General features: G+C 56.0%; 1 protein-coding gene across 5 annotated transcripts in view; it reads right to left on the reverse strand.

The window, feature by feature from the left end:
- ZNF516 (zinc finger protein 516) overlaps positions 1-18,765 on the reverse strand; it is a 70,818-nt gene extending 52,053 nt beyond the window's left edge. Inside the window, exon 1 of one of the 5 annotated variants that reach the window (XM_087818911.1) lies at positions 18,636-18,765. The gene's annotated coding sequence lies outside the window, so the exon portion shown is untranslated. Of the gene's footprint in view, positions 1-14,790; positions 14,868-15,048; positions 15,119-15,934; positions 16,422-18,224; positions 18,331-18,635 lie in introns of those variants that run through there. The other 4 variants (XM_087818914.1, XM_087818913.1, XM_087818916.1 and 1 more) reach the window with 4 other exon arrangements.
- Between the last annotated feature and the right edge of the window lie 278 nt (positions 18,766-19,043).

Below are 19,043 nucleotides of genomic sequence, written 5' to 3' on the forward strand. Positions count from 1 at the left end.
TGCACACACACCGGCATGCATGCACACACACGTGTGCACACAAATACACATGCACGCACAGGTGCCCACACCGAACTTCTGCTCTTGGGCTGGGACCATGTCCATTCCCTCAGATACTCACCCAGCACCTCTCGGCTCAAGGAGCTGACTGTCCACAGGCCCAGTGTCCTCACCAGCTTGTCCTTACAAATCTACATGGAGAGGTCACCCGGTTACCCCAAAGCGGACTCAGGGGACACACAAGCAGAAAAGTAAAAACATAAGCAATCGCTAAACCCAGTAAGCAGAGTATACGCAGAGTCAAGTCCACACACCCGTGATCCACACATAAAACACGTAATCACCACAGTTCTTGACATTAAATATAATGTGAAATAATAAATAGCAACAACCTCCAACGGAGCCACGGCGCGACGTGGGGGGACGGTCCCCAACGTCCTCACTTCCTCAGAGAGGAAGCGCCTATAGCTTCTGAAGGCGGCAAACTGAGAAACACGGTCTAAGCAACAGCTATAAAAATAGCCCCTCGAGGAACTAAAAGCATCAGGCTCTCTACCTACCTTCTGATTTCAAGAATTAAAGGAGAGGAGACGATCCAGGGACCAATAAACCGAAAATAAAGAAAAAAAGGGGAGAAAGAGTAAAACACAATAAAAGGTTTTTATAAAAAATTAGGAAAAAGAAAATCCATTTTAGCATTAATATAAATGGACACTTATTAAAAGACACTCTGTGACAGCGTAAAAAACTAAACCCCACTTTGTGTTTTCTAAAATAGACACCGAAAACCAAGGAACTCAGAAAAACTGCACATGCGGACAAAATACACCAGAAAAATGCAAATAAAAGTTTAATTCGTGGTTATAAAAAAAGCACTAAAATTGCACAGTGTAATTGTTAAGGGCAAAGAGGAGGAATCGCAAGGAAGGCTAATTGTCCTAAACCTTTATGTCCAGTAACAGAAGGAAAAATCCATAAAGCGTGTGACCACCGCAGCGGCCACGTGGAGAGACCAGCAGAGGACGGGCCCGGGAGGGGCAGCCACGCCCTCCGGAGGGCAGAGGGGAAGGCGGGGGACGGGGGGACCCCGAGTGAAACGGAAGGTCTACGTCACGGGCGCGTCGACCCCACACCGGCCGCTCTGCTCGCCAGGCAGTGAGGACGCGGCCGCTTCATCCTGCCCACGAGGACGGCCTCTCGGGCTCCAACACGCCGCAGGGCCCGGGCCTGGGGGCTCCGGGGTGAACAAGCAGCCCTGACGAAAGCTCAGCCCTTGGGAAAGTGTTAAAGTCCCCACGGGACTCATGGGGTGAGAGGGAACCAAAGGGCAACTGCAGGGCCTCTCCTGGGACTCCTGCGTCACCACGGGGGGGACACAGAAAACCGGCCACTGCAGTCAGAGACACAGACCTGCAATCCCTGTGCCCACACAGGACACACGCAACCAGCCACCCTGACCAGACAGACAGACAAACGGAACGCTCGGGTCAAAACACGGCAAGAAGAGGAATGAAAGCCCTTGCCTTTCCATGTTAAAGAGTAAAAAATTCAGAACAAAAGTAAAACTGATAAATAACATCAGTAACTGGCTGTTTGGTAACCCAGTGAGAGAGGTGACCTGCTGACCTAATGCAAAACGCGGGGGGGGGGGGGGGGAACACTAGGTTTACTGACCACCAGCACAAGGAAAATTAAAAGAATACGTTTTTCAAAACTCTGGGTTAAGAAATTGGATAATATGGATGAAATAAATGACTGATTTTCTCGTGAAATATGAATGCCCCAAATTTACTCAGGAATCAACAGGAAAAGTAACAGGACCCGAAACTGAGAGCCACGGAGAGAACCGGGAGACCCGCCTGCGCCCACTCGGGTGGGAAACCTCTTACACCCAGACACCTCCGGGCGCGGCTCCGGCCGAGGCTATGCGGGTGTTTCGGGAGCAGAAGAACTTCCAGAAGACGCAAGATGCGAAACAATAAACAAAAGGCAACAAGCACAGAGCACAGGCGAGGACCCTAATTAACAAAATGTTTTCCAAAAGCAACCAATCAAGAAAAACTCAGTGGAGAAGTTGACCGAATGAAGGAATAGGTGATTCATCAGAGAAATAAAATGACCAGGAAGCGTAAGACGCGATCAACACCATGTAAAGATTTTTAAATACAGCAAGACCGCTTCCCTATCAAGTTGGCCAAGACTCAGGACACTAAGAACACCACGTGGTGACAGGCGGGGCCGTGGCTCACGTGGACCGTTGCTGGGGTGTGAAATGGCAGGTTGATACCTTCGCGGGGAAACTGGGAAAGACCTATCAACTCAAGTGGCCCTTCATTTCAAAAATCAGATTTATCCTAAAGAGATATTCCCACAAGAGCACAACACTGAATCAGAGAGGTTCTCTGACACTAGGACAACTGCTAACAAGACAAATGTCCCCCAAGCCTCCGACAAGGCAGGATAAACACAGGGCAGCTTCCCGGGTGGACGTCCAGCTCCCGGGTGTCCACGGCCACTCCTCCTGGCTGCTCACAGCCAAAGTCTTTCCAATGGATCAGGACCGGTTCACACAGAGGATGCTGAAAGTACCCCCTACCCATCCCTTAAAGAGCGTGAGCTGTGCTGGCGAAGCGTGAGCCTTTTGTTTTTGACCATTTATGTATATTTTTATATTTTTTTAAGTTTATAAATGTTGAAAATATTCCTAGCAGTAATTACGCCGATGTATTTAAATGCCTACTACGGCGATTGGCACATGGCAGGCGCTCGCACCGCAGCTTGCATAAAATAAAACTACATCTGTGTTGTGAAACGCCGAACGCGTTCTTCTGTTTCAAAACGCAATTTCCTCTTTCGATTGTAAATATCTTGGTGGCAAAGGTGATGAAGACTTTGCAGCCCGTGGGCTGTGCCTTGCAGGAAAGCGTCCCACTGGGCGGGAGAGCACCCCTCCAGGCCTTCGGCCGTCACTCCGTTCCTCAGGCAGGGTGGGTGAGCCTGGGGGGACCGGTCATCCGCTGTGCCGGCCACACCCTCCCCAAGCCCCTTCGTGGCCCCAAAGGGGGAAGTGTGGCATCTGAGGCCGTTTGTGAACTTCTGCGGAACTTGCTTCTGACAACCTCTGTGTACGTCTTAGAGCAAATCCGCGCCTCTGTCTCTATCCCTGATGCAGGACAAGCAGACGGTGTAAGATGTGGGGGACCCGCTGTCCATGCTTAACTCTGACTCAGTAATGGCCTCGTGCAGCTGGCTCCCCGTAATTCCCTGGAACAGTGGCATCGGGCTCAACTCCTTGCCAGCAAGGGGGATGCCACGGAAGTCACGACGTGGACGCCACCGGGGCGGGCGAAGGCGCTCCGCGTGCCCTCAGCACGAAGGCCCCTCTCCTTCAAAGCCAGCAACATGCCAAGCGAAGCGAGCCGGTCGGAGAAAGACAAGCAGCAGAGGACCGCACTCGTCCGTGGACCCTAATGAACAAGATAAACTGACGAGGCCCGGCCGGGCCTGGCTCAGCGGCTGAGCGTCGACCTAGGATCCAGGCGATCGGGGTTCGATTCCCGGTCAGGGCACAGGCCCGGGTTGCGGGCTGCAGCTGATCAATGACTCTCTCATCATTGGTGTTTCTATCTCTCTCTCTCCCTTGCCCTTCCTCTCTCTGAAATCAATAAAGATATATTTAAAAAAAAAAAAAAAAAAGATAAACTGACGAACGAAATAGACCCAGAGGCGCAGAAGCATGGAGCAGACGGGGGCCCTCAGAGGGCAGGCGGAGGCGGGAAAAGATTAACCAAGGAACTTACGGGCAGACAGGCGCAGTCCACGGGCACAGGCGATGGGGCAGGGAAGCCGGGGTGGGCGGGAGCCGGGAGGAGGGAGTCGGGGGGGAAAGGGGAGGGACATCGGTGATGCTTTCAACAAAGATAATAAAAAATAAAACCAGGACACGGCCTGCATTCCTGGCGCTGGCTTCAGACATCTTAAAGTGAATTAAACAAAGCGACTTTCAAATGAATAGAGATTCTGACCCGAGTGGACGCCTACAGCTCCGTCTCTTTTCCACGAACCTCCACCACCCATCAAGGTCTAAGAAAGAGCCGTTTTCACGAGGACGCTTGATTTACTGTGACACCCAGGTGCCATCTGACGGGCAGATCCTAAGGCAGCTGGACACCTACACATAACACAGGATGGGGTAGAAACCGCCTCAGCTCCGGACCCCCAGATGGATGGCCATCAGGGGGTGACCAGCTAGGGAACCCCAGTAATTTTCAACATAAAGGCCCACCTACGAAACCCCCTCGGTGAGACACACGTGCATTTGCAAGGCTCTCCGAGGAACCTCAGGTCCCACGCTAACCGCAATCACTGCGCTGACGGCCCGCACTGCTCCTGCGAGCGGCACCGGCCGGCTGCCTGGCTTTGCGCACGCCCAGGGCCCTGTCTCGCCGAGCCGCTGAAGCCTCGGGGATAAGCGGCCTCCTTATCACGGCCGAACAACGTCAACTTGGACTTTGCCATTCCACCTGAACGCCGGTCGAGCTTATTAAAAAATAAAAATCTGATAAGTTTTCTAAACGTCGATACAGCAGTTCCGCGGGCGAGACAGTAAACAGAGCTCTGGTCGGTTCCAACGCCAGTCCGTCCGCTATCGGAAGGCGCATTTCAGGGCAGACAGGGCAAGAAGTGGAACTTGAACTTGACCCTCGGCCAAAACAATAAACGTGTGGCTGAGCGTCTGGATTCACGGGCAGGGAGAAGAGGTGCGCCCAGGGCGGCCCCGTCGCAAAGAACAGGACCAGCCGGGAGTGAGGAAGCAGCTTCACTGCGTCTCCCCTTGAAAATGGGACAACCCCGAGCCACCAAACAGAACGGCAGCCTTGAGACACGTGGGGACCGAGACTGGCTTAGCTGTGTCCCCTAAAAACCAGGGCATTTGGTGCCCACCTTGAGGCAGGTGTTAAATGCACAATGTGATTCTCTTTCAATTTTATGCCAATGACTCCCTCCTCCGCCGGCACCCAGACCACCCCAGACAAGCTCCCAGCACCACAGAACGACCACTGTCAGGTCCTCCAGGCAGGACCCCTTGCATCCCGCCGTCTCTCACTGGGACTCCCCGCAGCCCAGGAACAATACAGGAATCCCACAAAGGAACGCTGGGCGTGAACACCCCCCCACCCCCGTTAGGACGCGTTTAGCCCTCAGGTCCCTAAGCGGCAGCCTCCTCAGGTGGGCTCGCTGGCTGCCTGGCTGGCGGGGCTCAGTGGCTGAGCGTCAGCCTACGAACCGTGGGGGTCAAGGCGCGACTCTGGTAGGGCACAGGCCCACCTTGGGGGTGAACCCCCAGACCCCAGTAGGGGGTGTGCGGGAGGGAGCTGATGGACGGCTCATCACGGGTGTTTCTTTCTCTGAAATCAATAAAAACATATATTTTTAAATATATACTTTTTTTTAAAGGTGTGTTTGCTTTGACAAAGAAACGGCTTTTCTGAGCTATTACTGTTGCTGATATGGGGAAAATTTTCATTTTTATTTTGATTCATATTATGATATTTAAATGGCCTACCAGGAGAGGCCTGGTGAGAGACACTTATTCCAGCTCCACTCTGAGGAGGGGCAGTTTTTCGGTCCACGTGGCTCCTGAGTGAAAACCCCGACCACAAGCCCACCCGAGCTGTCACTCAGGCCTGGCAGCGAATGTGACCGCCCCGTCTCAGGTCTCCGGGGGCCGTGGGCAGAGAGCCCCCGGGACACAGTCGTCTGTGAGTGTGGGGGAGGCTGGGGACGCCGTCCTCTCGTTCAGCCCCCAGTTCCTCCGCAGGAAGAGCACGCGGCTGATATTCTGCCACCCCGCCCACGTACGAAGCAGGGAGCAAGCCTGCCGGGCGCTCCCGGCGGGCGCACCTCACGCCCGGCCAAGGAACAGCGTCACATCCCGGCAACTTGCTTTTCACACCGTGAGGTGAACCAACCTATGAACACCCACCTCACAGGGCGGGTGCGGCTCGGCCCACCCTCCAGGCCCTGTCACCCACCTCACAGGGCGGGTGCGGCTCGGCCCACCCTCCACCCCGTCACCCACCTCACAGGGCGGGTGCGGCTCAGCCCCCCTTCACCCCGTCACCCACCTCACAGGGCAGGTGCAGCTCAGCCCCCCGTCCACCCTGTCACCCACCTCACAGGGCGGTGCGGCTCGGCCCACCCTCCGCCCGGTCCCCACGCCTGGGGGGCGCACTCCTCCTGGAGGCTGCGGTTCGCCTCACTGGGTTCCTCTCACCTGTCGCAGGGCCCACGGGCTCTTTGTCAGAGGCTGGTCTGGCCGCAGGGAACACGGGAAAAACCTACACAGGAGGGTCCTTGACCCAAGAGCACCCTCGGTGAACCTCCCCGGGACTCCCAAGGGCAGGCCTGCCAAGGGCCAGCCCCAGCCTCCTGCCCAGCGCCCACACGGCCAGCCCGGGCTCTAGACAGGCCCCAGAATGATAAAAAGAACCATTTTCTCTTTACTAGGATCCGACTGAGTGGCTCTCTTCCCTCGGTGTCCGTTTAAAAGTAGCTGAACTCTCAGGGTGGAGACCCTCCCTCAACCCCAGCTCCTGGCCGCGGGTGACAGTGGGGGCTTCCCAACGGAGCATCCTCCCTGCGCCCCACAGATGCACCACCAGCGTGGGGCCAACGGGGCCAGGCCCACACAGGAACAAGAGTGGAAAATTAACGCCGATTCCACCGACTTGGTGTGAAAAAAAAAAAAAAATCTCGGTAGTAATCTGCATGTTATCTTTGGGTGCAAGCAACGTTTTCGATCTACTGGGTCAAACAAAACATAATAGCATCACTTTACCCATTTCTTTAACTTTTTTCACGTGGTCGCTAGAAAATCTCCAATGACAGGTGCATCTTATTTCCATCGGGCAGCATGGTCCCCACCGGTCAGCAAACTACAGCCGGGGCCAAACCCTGCCCAACACCTGTTCTTGTGAAGTCTGTCGGCTTCAAATGGGTTTTACATTCTTAAGTGGCTGGAACAAGTGGAAAGGACAATATTCTGCGGCACGTGAGATGAATTAAGTCTGAGTCCGTAAGTGAAGTGCATCTATCTGCTCCTGAGGAGCCCACGGCTGCTCCTTGGTACCAGCCAAAGCTGGGTGGTGCCCACAGAGAGGCGGGCCCGAGAGGCCCCAAACAGTCACTACCTGTCCCCTTACAGGAAACGTCTGTGACCCCGGCCATGGAGCACAAGCTACCCATGGAGGGGAGATAAATATGGGGACGGTACACTGCCTCCTTCCTAAATGCCCAGTCCTGGCCGGGTCTGCACTTCCCAGTAAGCCCCACTCTTAACAAACTGCTCTGTTTTGTTTTTTAATTCATTGATTTTAGAGAGGGTGGGGGGTGGAGAAGGGGAGAGAGAGAAACATCGATTTGTTGTTCCATCCACGCAGTCATTGGTTGATTCCTGTATGTGCCCAGACCAGGGAATGAACCCACAACCTTGGCACATGGGGACAGTGCTCTAACCAGCGGAGCTACCGTCAGGGCAACAAGCTGGCCTTGAATGTGGACTGTCCCCCCCACCTGACTTCGCACGTTCAGCCTGGTGTAGGCTGGGAATCAGGCCTCTGGCTTGGAGCCCTGTCCATCCCTGCGCCCCTGGCCACGTCACTAAATCCCTGTGTTTCAGCACCTATAAAATGTCAGGGTTCGCCCAAAACCCTGTTTCCTGCCCACTATCTCATATATATAAATCTCAGTATTAACCTTCTAGAACAAGCCCAAATCGAAAAAACTTAAATTCACAAAGGTAAAGGATCATGAAACTCTATGTTTTCCTTCCTGGTCATTCAAAGAATCTATTCAATACCAACCGATATGAAGTCCACGCTCTGGGCGCTGCTCCAGGAAAGGGGCAGGGCAGGAAACCGCCACCTTGGAAGCATCCAGAGGGTGCCTTGGGGCCCAAAGGGTCTAATGCGCTTTCCCAAATGGTCTACGGCTCCCAGGTCTGTCGGTGGACCTACCGTAGAGCCGGCCTGATACGCAGGTTGACACTTGTCCTCTCAAGGGCTGTAAATCGTCTCCCACGGACATGTAAAATCTCACATTCTCACTGCAGTAAATTCCCTTTTTAACCAGGTCTTCCAGGCACTGAAAAACGTGTAGCTATTAGGAAAATTAACCTTCCCTCCTGACGTTCGGGTCCTAAGAGGGTCGTGACCTTTTGTCAACCTAGGAAACAAGTGATGAGCCAATGTCCCCGCAAAACCACCAACAGATCCCGCGTTTCTGTCACCAGGGTCATTTACCGAGGACGATTTTAATCCCGCCACTGATCCCAGGACTCTACAGAACTGTCCCCAAGTTTACATGGCCACACCTGGCACTTTCACATTCTCGATTCGCTTACGAAGGGTCCCGTTCTCCAAGCCGGCTTCCGGAATGAGACCGTCTTCGTCTCTTATTTTAAAAAGTAAAAAGCCATTTTTGAAGCAAGGAAGCCACGTGAGCACCTGGGCTGCGCCGTACTTACCACGACCACGCGGACCTGACCGATGCTTGGTGGCACAGAGGGACAAATTATCCTCATTACGCTAATGGCCACGCCGACGACAGGGAGCGCTTGGGCATGAGGAATCTAAACCCGAGGGGGATGATGATCAGTGTGAACGGTGATATTTCCTCAAATGGCATGAAAGTGCTCTCCGGGTCACTGATAATGTCGATATAAATTATGCATCGACAAAAGCGGCGCTCCTGCCCACAGCCGCGGTTGTCCCAGTGCCACCCAGCCCACCTTTCTGCACACGAAGGTCCTGCTGTGGGGCACAGGACCGACAAGCGTGTTTCTTTCCTTCAAACAGGAAAAACTGTGATTCAAGCTAATGAGAGAGGTGCCCAGGGATGTGTGAGCACGTGCTGGTGTGTGCTAGCATGTTAGCATGTGTTAGTGTGGGTTAACACGTGAGCCTAGGTTAGCATGCTAGTGTGTTCGCATGTGGTAGCATGTGTTGGCACGTGTTTAGGACGCGTCAACATAGGGAGCAAGGCCACAGCCGTGCGGGATGTTAAAAATGAAGGTGGAATCTTCCGTGATGCTCTGTATTCACCGATTCCCGAGATGCGGCTGAAGAAGCCGCCTTGTGAATTAAACACAAGTCAATCCAGAAATGCAGACGTGTCCCGCACGTGTAAGCAAAACAAACTCTCAAGCGGAAACATTACAGATCTGCCTCTAGGTAGTTCCAGAGCAGCACCACAGACGTTTAAACCACGAAACAGGATCACGGGTACAGAACAGCCACGGGCCGTGGAGCGGCACAGGGAATACAGTCAATAACCTCGTAACGGCCGAGCCGGGGACGGAGTAAGAGGATCTCTTAGTAAGTTACACAGCGTCTACCCTCTGGGTGTACACCTGAGACCAATGGAACACTGCATGTCGACTGGAAAATAAAAAATTATTTAAAGTGAAAAATAAAATAAAAAATTATGAAATAAGATCTGTTCAGATTCATCCATCCAAAAACAAAACAAAACACAGCCACGTCTTTAAGGGGAACAAACACACTTTTAGCTCTAGAATAAAATCACTGGAGCGATCCGGAAGCAAGCGGGGAAGGTCCCTTCTCACCAGCCCAGCCCAACCTCAGCCTATCTGCAACCAGCAGAAATTTTAACCACTCGCCCTGGGCTCCGTGCCTTCCTGAATTAACTCAATCAGTAAAGACTTCATGTCCAACTATTTCCCACAAAAATTATTTCAGGAACAGTAACACCGACACTAGCTCACTACCCTTAAATATCAGCGGGACAGCAAGCTGCCGGAGCCAGGGACAGCCTCTCGCACCACTTTTGGTGGCCCCTGCACTGTACTGAATTTCAAAGAACATTCTCGAACTCTGAAATAAATCAGGGAGCCCAGCGCCAAGCCGGCCTGAGCCGTGTAGGTTAAATAGTGCCATATGGCCCAGACAGACACATGTTGCCTTTTCCTGAAACAAAGGAAAAAATTCCTAAACAAAAACCCTTTCCTTTCACATGGGAAGACTCGAAGAGGAGAGGGTTTGTCCAGGGTTACTAAATAATGCTGGAAAAATGTTATTAATTCTTAGCCATGAAGAAGAAACGACAGAGTTTTAACAGAGAACCTGGATTTTTAAGTCTCCCTTTCACGGGCCCTGAAAGCCAACACCGCATGTCGCCTGCACTCGCTACCCCCAAACGAGCAAGAAAATAGGAGGACAGCTGTATCCCAGGGCGGAGCTGACGTCAGCAACTCCCTGGGGTGCCCAACAGGGAGAGGCAGTCTACCTGCCCCTGGAGGTATAAAACGCCAGGTTAATTCTGTCCTGAAAACAGCATTAATCTCTCGCCCTGTTCCCACCGTCCCGTCAAGGAACTAACCATCTACATTTCACCGTTGCGTATTAGGCAGGTTTGGGCCAAGGGAGGTTTACAATTGTTTGTATGGAAAATAATAATACACAATAACACAAGCATAAACTCTGTTTCATGTACTCACAATTGTAAACCTACTTTGGCCCTACCCTGTGAAATACTTTTCTCTTCAAGTGAGTTTGAGAATTTAAGGATTAAACTGCTGACCACCCACACACACCCACCCACACAAACACACAACCACAAACACACAACCACACCCACACACACAAACACACAACCACACACACAAACACAACCACACACAAAACACACAACCACACACACACAAACACACAACCACACACACAAACACAACCGCACACACACAAACACACAACCACACACACAAACACACCCACCCACACAAACACACAACCACACACACAACAGGGAAAAGAAACCAACCAGCACGAGCACGTACCTGAAGTAAACAAAGCGTCTCTACTGCGCCTGACACAGCTGCTTTGCAAGTGACTTGCCCTGCGCCCTGCGCGGAGTTCTGCTCCTTACAGATATTTACAAGCCTGCAGGCTGGGAACAGCTGCATTTCTAACTACTGCTCTGCGGTTTTCAGTGCCACTGGAAGTGAAGCTAAATGTCCCATCTTTTTTGGAAAACGGCTTTTAAGGAACGTCAGAGCCACAGAGTCACACTTCCTTGCCACTCGAATGCAGGCCACTGGAAATCGTCCCGTTCTGGACATAAATCTGACGGCCAGCAAGCCTCGGAAAGAAAAGCTTCAGCTGCTCAAATCACAGGCAGGCGGATTCGAGGGACAAAGACAACACAAACGGACAGTTACAACTGCTCGTTCCCCGGCCGCTCGGACACACCCCACAGACCGGAGTCACCCACAGTCGGTGCCATGTATGGGCCCTTCCTACAGCTGAGCCACACCCCTGCTGAAGAAGGTTAATTCTAAATAAAGATGCTTTTTAAAGAAGTCGATGAGACATTTCAACTCCATAAAGTTTTTCTTTAGTCTCCCCATAAGGTTAATTTAATAGATTCTTCGTACACATTTGGGGAGGGGATGTGATCTCACCTTACTGAGGCCAGAGGTCACCCTCCATCAGAGAGAACTGTCCACCTCCCGCACCCAAATGCACTTGTTCCTGGAGCCAAAAAGGACCAAGGCCAAGGCCTGAATCTGGAAAATGCCGTCAATCCCAAGGCCCCAAGACACATTCAGTCCTTTATCGGCTGCTGCCAACACGCTGTTGGCCACGGGGTAGGAAGGCTGGGGGGTGAGAGCCCCAGGGAGGACGGGAGGGAGAGAGGGGCCACAGTCCCGCGGGTCAGCTCATGCTCCCGGTGAGCGCCAAGCCCAGCACAGAAAGGAGCCCAATAACTGCCGTTCCCCAACCCCCTCCCCCGGGCGAAGTGCACGGAGCCGCAGACTCGAATGCGCCATCCACACCGACATCTGCCTCCTAGGAGCTGCGTCCCGCCACCCATCTCCGTGACACATGGACACAGCCTCCCAGCGCTGGTCAGGCTTCAGAACACACCCACATCCCCACACTGCCGTTCACATGAAAAACGCCAGCCCACAAGATGTAGCTTCCACCAGCAGGGTAAGGGTCTGGGAGCGAAAGACAGTCACGCAATTAATTCTTCATGTTCAGATGTTAATAACTGCGTAAATGAAGACCAAAGGCACCGCGTGGTAAGCCAGCCCAGGCAGCTCTGGGTGCTGGGTGCTAGCTGGGCAGCAGGTGCCCACGCTGACGGAGGGACACGCTTCTGGGTCGGGCCAGCCCACGCCAGGCCCCGAGCACGCCTGTGCGCCCACAGGTATCCTCCTCCGGGCTACGATCAGTAAGACTGGGGCTCCTCAGACTCCCCCACAGCCTCTAGGGCTTTTGAGGAGGAGGGGACAGGGCAGCCAAGAGATGCATTTTTGAAAGAACTAATTGATTGTGTCAGAACAGCTCTATCCACACGCGAAAATGCATAAACACTGGCATAGTAAGATGTCTGCCTTTGAAGAAGGAACGCTACTTCTACACGTGAGTGTGTACAATGGCGATATCTCATCAAACACAGGGAACATTCGCCTTCTTCCATCAGTCCTGTGACTTCTGCCTAAATCCATGCCTGTCCCCCAGTGTGGACGTCTCCAGCTACACTGGCCTTCAAATGCCAATGAAAAAGTTGTTTGTCTCCCTTGCATGCAACAGAGAAGCCTCATTCACTCAGAAACCTAGTTACACTATAAGCAAAATGCCATTTTTAATTATTTCATTAACACACATGCCCTTTTCTCCAGGGAAAATGGAACAAAAACCAAAACAGAGTCCTGTCTTGAACATTTAAAACAAGCACCTTATATCAGGAAAGCACACGCATTTGGACAAGCTCCTTCCCGCTGGACGTAATCAGCTTATATTTCGGTTTCCTATTTCCATGGCATTAAGGTGTAATGCCGCTGAAACTCTAAACATAACCTCCAGTCGGACTCACAGCCACTCCCCCTCCCAATTTTAAAAAGACTCCTTCTGGTCAATCATGAGTAAGAGCAATACATATCCTGAAAGTGGATAAATAAAAAATCCACAACAACCTAATAAACCGAGTACTGGTTTTTCAAGAATCACCCGTGACTCAGCCGTGTGTAAATCTGCAGGTCACACTATCACTTTTCTCTTTTCGGAAAGGCCGGAACCGTCGGTTAGAGCCCACACCTTCTTGCAAGGTGCCCAAGCTTCAGACAGGCCTCCTTCCCTTGTTCATCTCAGCATCAAATGCTTAACCTCCAAGGCTCACATAGCCCCACGTAGGCACCAGTGAGGTCAACACAGGTGAAAATAAAGGTGAAGTTTTATTTGTGGAAGTGGAGACAGGGTGCTTGCAAGCACTGACCTCTTTCCACCACCCCTCTCCTTCTACTCCCTGCAGGCTGGTGCCTGGGACAGCTTTTAAAGTTAGAAGCCCTGGGCCTTCAGACCGACTCATCTCTAAGATAGCCGGGCGACTTTAAAGATTGTTTACGAATAAATGGGATTAACTTCAGTCCTATAAAGCGTTCCCAGGTCACCAGTGACACATTCCAGAGCTAAAGTGCTCCAGCCAGTGCGTTAACCCCGCAGCAAGGTCTCTGGGAAGATGACTCAGAAACCAAAAAACAAGCAAAAGCCCGGTCTCCCGATGGCTGGATCCGGTCCCCACCAAGTCTGCAGCGAGCGGTTTGGTTTCACTTCGGGGAGGCTTTCCCAGGCCTGCTGTGGGCTCTCCCCGCGTCCCGGGGCTGCTGTTTGTTTGGCATGTTAATGGGCCCTGGGTGTTTCAGTCCATGCAAATCAGCAAGTTTAAGAAAACAAAGCCCTAGGAAGGAGCCCAGAGAAAACAGGAGACGCGTTCCGTCCGTGCCTCGGCCCATCCAGAGTCTAATTCCCTTTCCCAAGTACTGGAGCTCAGCTTCTCCCAGGGCCCACTCAAGATGGCACGGCCGGCTCTGTGGCGAAACCAAAGATGTCCTCCCTGTAACCCAACCCTCGGCCCGGCCTCCCCGCCCCCCAGCCCGGCTCAACTCCCCAATTTTACCAAGAGGGGGGAACTCTGGGCTCGCGCGCCGCCGCCGCGCGCGGCACGTTTAGTTCTGGCCGGTCCGTGTCAATATAAATAACACGGGGATCTGGACGCCGCACAGAAGGCGAGGGAACCGAGGAGACCCAACGAGAAAAGGAGCTTTTACGCGGCCCGAGGACGCAGCCCGGGGACCGCGCGCGCGCCTCCCTCCTGGAGCAGCGCGTACACCCCGCAGCCAGCGCGCCCCGGGCGGGTCACGGGCGGCTGGGGAACCTCGGGGAGGACCCGCGGGGAGCGGCCAGCCCTGCCGGCACCGGTCAGCCCTTCAAGGGGGGTCACCGCGCAGCCCCAGCGCGGAGACGCATCCATTTCTGAACCACCTTTAACCAGGGCTGCGGGCTTACGGGCAGGTTCACGGGGGACACTAAGGTCTCCTGACGACCACCGTCTAAAGTTCCTTTTGTGACTCGCGGTTAGGTCAGCGCGGCGCGCGGCCCAGCCCCGCAGCCCTGCCCTTTGTTACCCGGTGGACTCGGCCCGCAGCCGGCCCACGCCCACGGGCACATCTGGGCTCCCCGGGCGGCCCCGGGTCCGCCGGGCTCCTCCCGGGTCGCCAGGCCGGACACACGCCCACGCGCACAGCCCCTCGCCCCGCGCCCGGCCCGTGCGCCCCGGCACCTCCCACCCACCCACCGGCGCGCGGGGTCCCCGGCCCGGGCCGGATCAGGTGTGAACACTTATGTAATCGTCTTGGGGGCCACGCCTTTCCCACCGCCCCACCTCCGCCAGAACAAAGTGAAGTTTAAAATAGAAACCAATTACCTGGTCTCCACCGCGCCGGGGCCCCAGAGCGCGTCCCTCCAGCCACGCAGACACCCCCCGCCCCGGCCTGGCGCAGACCCCCGCCCCCCGACGGACCCCGGGCCAGGCCTGGCCCCCACTCCCCCGCCCCGCGCAGACCCCCCCGCCCCGCCCCGGCCAGGCCCCCGCTCCGCGGCCGCCCCACCCCCTTATCCCGCCCCCACCCCACCGCACCCCGGCCTCTCCCCCCCAGCGGGTGCCCCTCCGGCCCGCACGGACCCCCGCCTTTGTTACGGTGCGAAGTTGGGCCGTGGGTCCCCGTCTCTTTCACTTCTTGGGTTACAGTGCGGGCGTGTGACGTCCGCTCCACATGACGGGGGCGGGGGGCGGGCGTCGGGGCGGGGGGCGGGCCGGGCCCTCCCCCACCTCCCGCCGGCCGCCCCGCCCACGACCCGCCCCCAGGAAGCCCAGCAACAAGCGGCCCCCGCCCCCGGGGCGGGCAGGTGAGTCCCTCCGCCCCCGCCCCGCCCCCGCCCCGCCCCGCAGCCCCCGGCGCCCGGGGCCGGGTGCCCGAGCGCGCGGAGGAACCGAAATCGGGAACATTTAACCCGGCGGCACCCCCCCCCCCCGCTGTCCATTCCTCAGCCCGCGCGCTCGCTGGGAGGCGGGAGGCGGAATCGGGTCCAGCTCGGCCTCGGGGGGCGGAAATGGCCCGAGTTGGAGGCGCGGGGCCGGACCCCGCCTCGTAACCGACTTCGGTTCCTGCGGGAGGACGACGAAGGCCGTCTGGGGTCGTCCGTGGGTCCTCGGGGTCACCTCGGTCCGGCCGGGCGGCCGGGACTCGGGTACCTCCCAGGGGCCTCGCAGCAGGGTCTCCGGGAGGGCGGGGACGCACGCGGGTCCTCCAGCCCCGCACTGCAGCAGCGCCTCCCATCCCGGAGCCAGGCGGCCGGGCACCTCCGAGCGACAGATGCTGACGGCCGGGTCCGGGGCGCGGGCTCCACGCGCAGCACTCCCCGCGTTCCCGGGAAGCTGGCGCCCATCGCGCCGGCACGCAGCGCGGGGAGGCCCGTGACGCGCTCCTCCCGTGACTGTGCCCATTGTGTGGGCGACGCGGCCCGTGCTCCGCACTCACAAACCGGGGGCCCGAGTAACTTTCACTGACCCTGAGCAGGTCACATTCGAGAACTTGCCAAGGGCTAAGTCTCAACTTCCAGAGAGAAAATAAAATTTGAAGTCGGAAGGTGCACGCCGCCTTCACTTGCGTACGGAGTTCACAGCAGTTTCCACAATCCTTGTTCTCTGCGCGCTTGGAGCCCGGCGAGCGGGCTCCATCACCCGAACCCCAAGAGCGCTGGGGCGCGCCTGCTGCGTGGGAACGAGACGGAAGGAGCCAATCCCCAGCTGTCGAGCAGCATAATCGCATCACTCCTCTTTTCTTTCCCTTCTGCACGTTTCCACTGGAATCCAAGAGCGCCTCTCAGGTCCATGCCTTGCAGGAGGACGCAGCGAGGAGGCAGGGTCTCCGTTCCGGCCGCTGCGCGCCCATCTAGCTGCACGCACCGGATGAGAGCGCGGCCCTGTGTGCCGCGCACAGCGGTGCAGACCCGGAGCCCGTGGGTGCGCCGGGCTGATTGGACTTCACCGTGTGCAGACAGACACATGGGCGCGTGCACGCGCGCGCGCACCCCCAAATTACCTCCGGGATGGAGCCAGCCGCTACGGATTGGCCGGCACAGCCGTCACTCTCGCTCAGGGGGCAGGGAAACTTTGCGAGGCTGTTTCCTTTTTTCCCCCCCTCCCCACCGTTTCATTTCATGGTCAAAGAACAGCAGAGCTCTGAAAGTTAGCCATCGGCGCGCAGAGTCTTCCTTCTTTAACGGGGGGGCGGAGGGGGACCTCAGGCAATACCTATTTAAGTATATTTTGTGCTTCCACGATGGATGGGAAGGGAAATTAGCAATCCTGGGAGGGGCGAAGAGGGAGCGCAGAGTAGAAAGGGGGTCCTCTGGGAGGGGTGGACGCAGGGTGAAGAGCTGTCCTCAACCTTCGGAGGGAATTCTGACCTTTCACTGGTCTCGAGATTAAGAATGTTTTTCCATCGGTCAGATTATAAAAAGACGCCGGTCCTAATGTGTGAATTCATTATTTTCATTTTATTTAAGTGTGCGCCAGCCATCGTGTTTCCTTAAGAACTGACCTATTTTTGGCTGGAGATAAACGATCATGTTAACAGATGTTAATCTTGTAATCTGTTTTTCCTGTAAGCACTTTACAGACCCGGGTTTCAGACCTTAAAAATATCTTTTCCAAAAAGACCTGACGTCACAACTCACTCCCTGAAAAATGACTCCCCCTCGCTCGTTTTTCCCCCTCTGCAATGATTTCAAAGACATTAAATCTTTTTCACTTTATAAACGCCGATTTGTTCTGCCTCAACTCCCACAGGCTTTTATTTGCATTTCAAATTCCACAGGTTACACCAGTCGCCTTTTCAAAAAAAAAAAAAATGTAAACCAACAATGCAGCAGCAAATGGCTTTTTGTGCATCTGGATTAAATAAGGCGCAGGATGAATATATTTTAAAGGGGGGCTCAGCAAGTTGATCTTTGCACACACGGAGACCCAGTAATTCTCGACCCACAAGCGCGGCGGCAGGCGAATCACACGAGCAGAGCCCCGAAGCTGCGGGTCTGATCCTGGTGCTGCCGCGGGGAGCTTGTTAACGCTGGTAATAAATGGGGCTGACTTACAGACCCACATTTTCGGATAAAAGGCTGGGTCTCTCTGGTCCCTAACCGCAGAGTCCACGGGCTTCCCAGCCCACCGGGGCTGATTGTCACCGCACCAACCTTCCTCCATAAACCGCTGTTTTAAATACCTCACTCTCTGGCTTTTAGCAACTTATCCATACAAAGTTTCTTTCAAACTTGACGAGGCGGTTTAATCTCAACACCGATTACAGCTGTTCAGTATGTTAGTTCTCTCTGGAGATGGCAGGCGGGGCGCTTTTCCACCCTCTACCCCCCCCCCCCAACACACACACCCCACCCCACAGCATTCTTGTCTTGGACATACCGGGGTATATACTGCTATCGATATCTCCCCCGCCCCGCCCCCGCCCTAGCCTGGCTGGGTGCCTCCCCCAGGAGACCCTGCCACCCCGACCCCCCTCCCCACCCCGGCCGGGTCACTGCCAGAACGCTCGCCCTGGCCCCCACCCCTGCCCTAACTTCCCTTCCAGCCTCTCACTTCTTTAACGTTGGGGTCACTTGTACGCTCCCAGCCGATGGACAGGCAAACGGGAGGGGGAAGGACAAGCACACCGCCCCCCCCCCCCCCCCCGCGGAAACACGTCCCCGAGGCAGCAGCGCTCCGTGCCCACCGCATCGATCCCATCAGCCAAACCCTGAATAATTGAAGCGGCTCCTCGGGCCCGCAGCCCCATCACTCACCTTCATTAGCCAGAGCGTTTTACTTTAAAGTAAGGCAATTTGTTCTTTGTCTCCTAATGGATGGAGCGCATCCCAGCTCCCCTCCTCCCGCCTTGCCTTTGACGAAGTGTACAAAGCCAGAGCCTCTTCCGCGCTCCCACCCCGGCCCCCACCCCGCCCCTCCACTGCGGTAAAAACCGCCTCCCCGCGCTCTCCTCGCCGCCTGAAGTTGCATCTTCCCTCTCCTGGAATTGCGGAGCCCAGCAACTACCAGCAGGGAAAGCCCAGCCGCCCTCCCCGCTCCCGGGAGCCCCTCCCCGGCGCCCCCCACCCGCGGCGCACACCGCGGATCCAGGCGCGTCCAGGCCCAAGCCCTGCGCCCCGCGCCCCCCGCCCCCGCGCGCCCGTGGCGCCCCCCACCGCGGCCCCTACCTTGGCGGGGAGGCGGCGGCCGGGGGAAGAGGACGCGCACGCCCCGCGCCTCTGAAGGTGAAGCCGAGCGCCCGAGGCGCGGAGCCGAGCGCTGCACTAGACCGACCGCGCCAGCTGCGCCCAGGCGCGGGGGACGCGCGAGGGCGCGCGGGGCCCGCCACGCGCTCGGCCCCCTCCCCGCGCCGCCCGTGCGCGCCCGGGACGCGCCCGCCCAGCGGGGAACCCGAGGCCGGCCGGGCGCGGGGGGCTGCGCGGCGCGGGGAGGGGGTCGGGCCCCCGCGGCCGGGCGCAGGCCCGAGGCTTCCCCCAGCCCCGGAATGGTCTGCCCTGTAGGAAACGCACTCGCTCCACTATTGTCTCATCAGCACAAAGTTCTGCCACACTGCGGGGAAAGTCTGGAGCTCGCGA

Source organism: Miniopterus natalensis, chromosome 7 (genome assembly GCF_054644295.1).
Source record: "Miniopterus natalensis isolate mMinNat1 chromosome 7, mMinNat1.hap1, whole genome shotgun sequence".
In the NCBI taxonomy this organism is placed as follows: Eukaryota; Metazoa; Chordata; class Mammalia; order Chiroptera; family Miniopteridae; genus Miniopterus; species Miniopterus natalensis.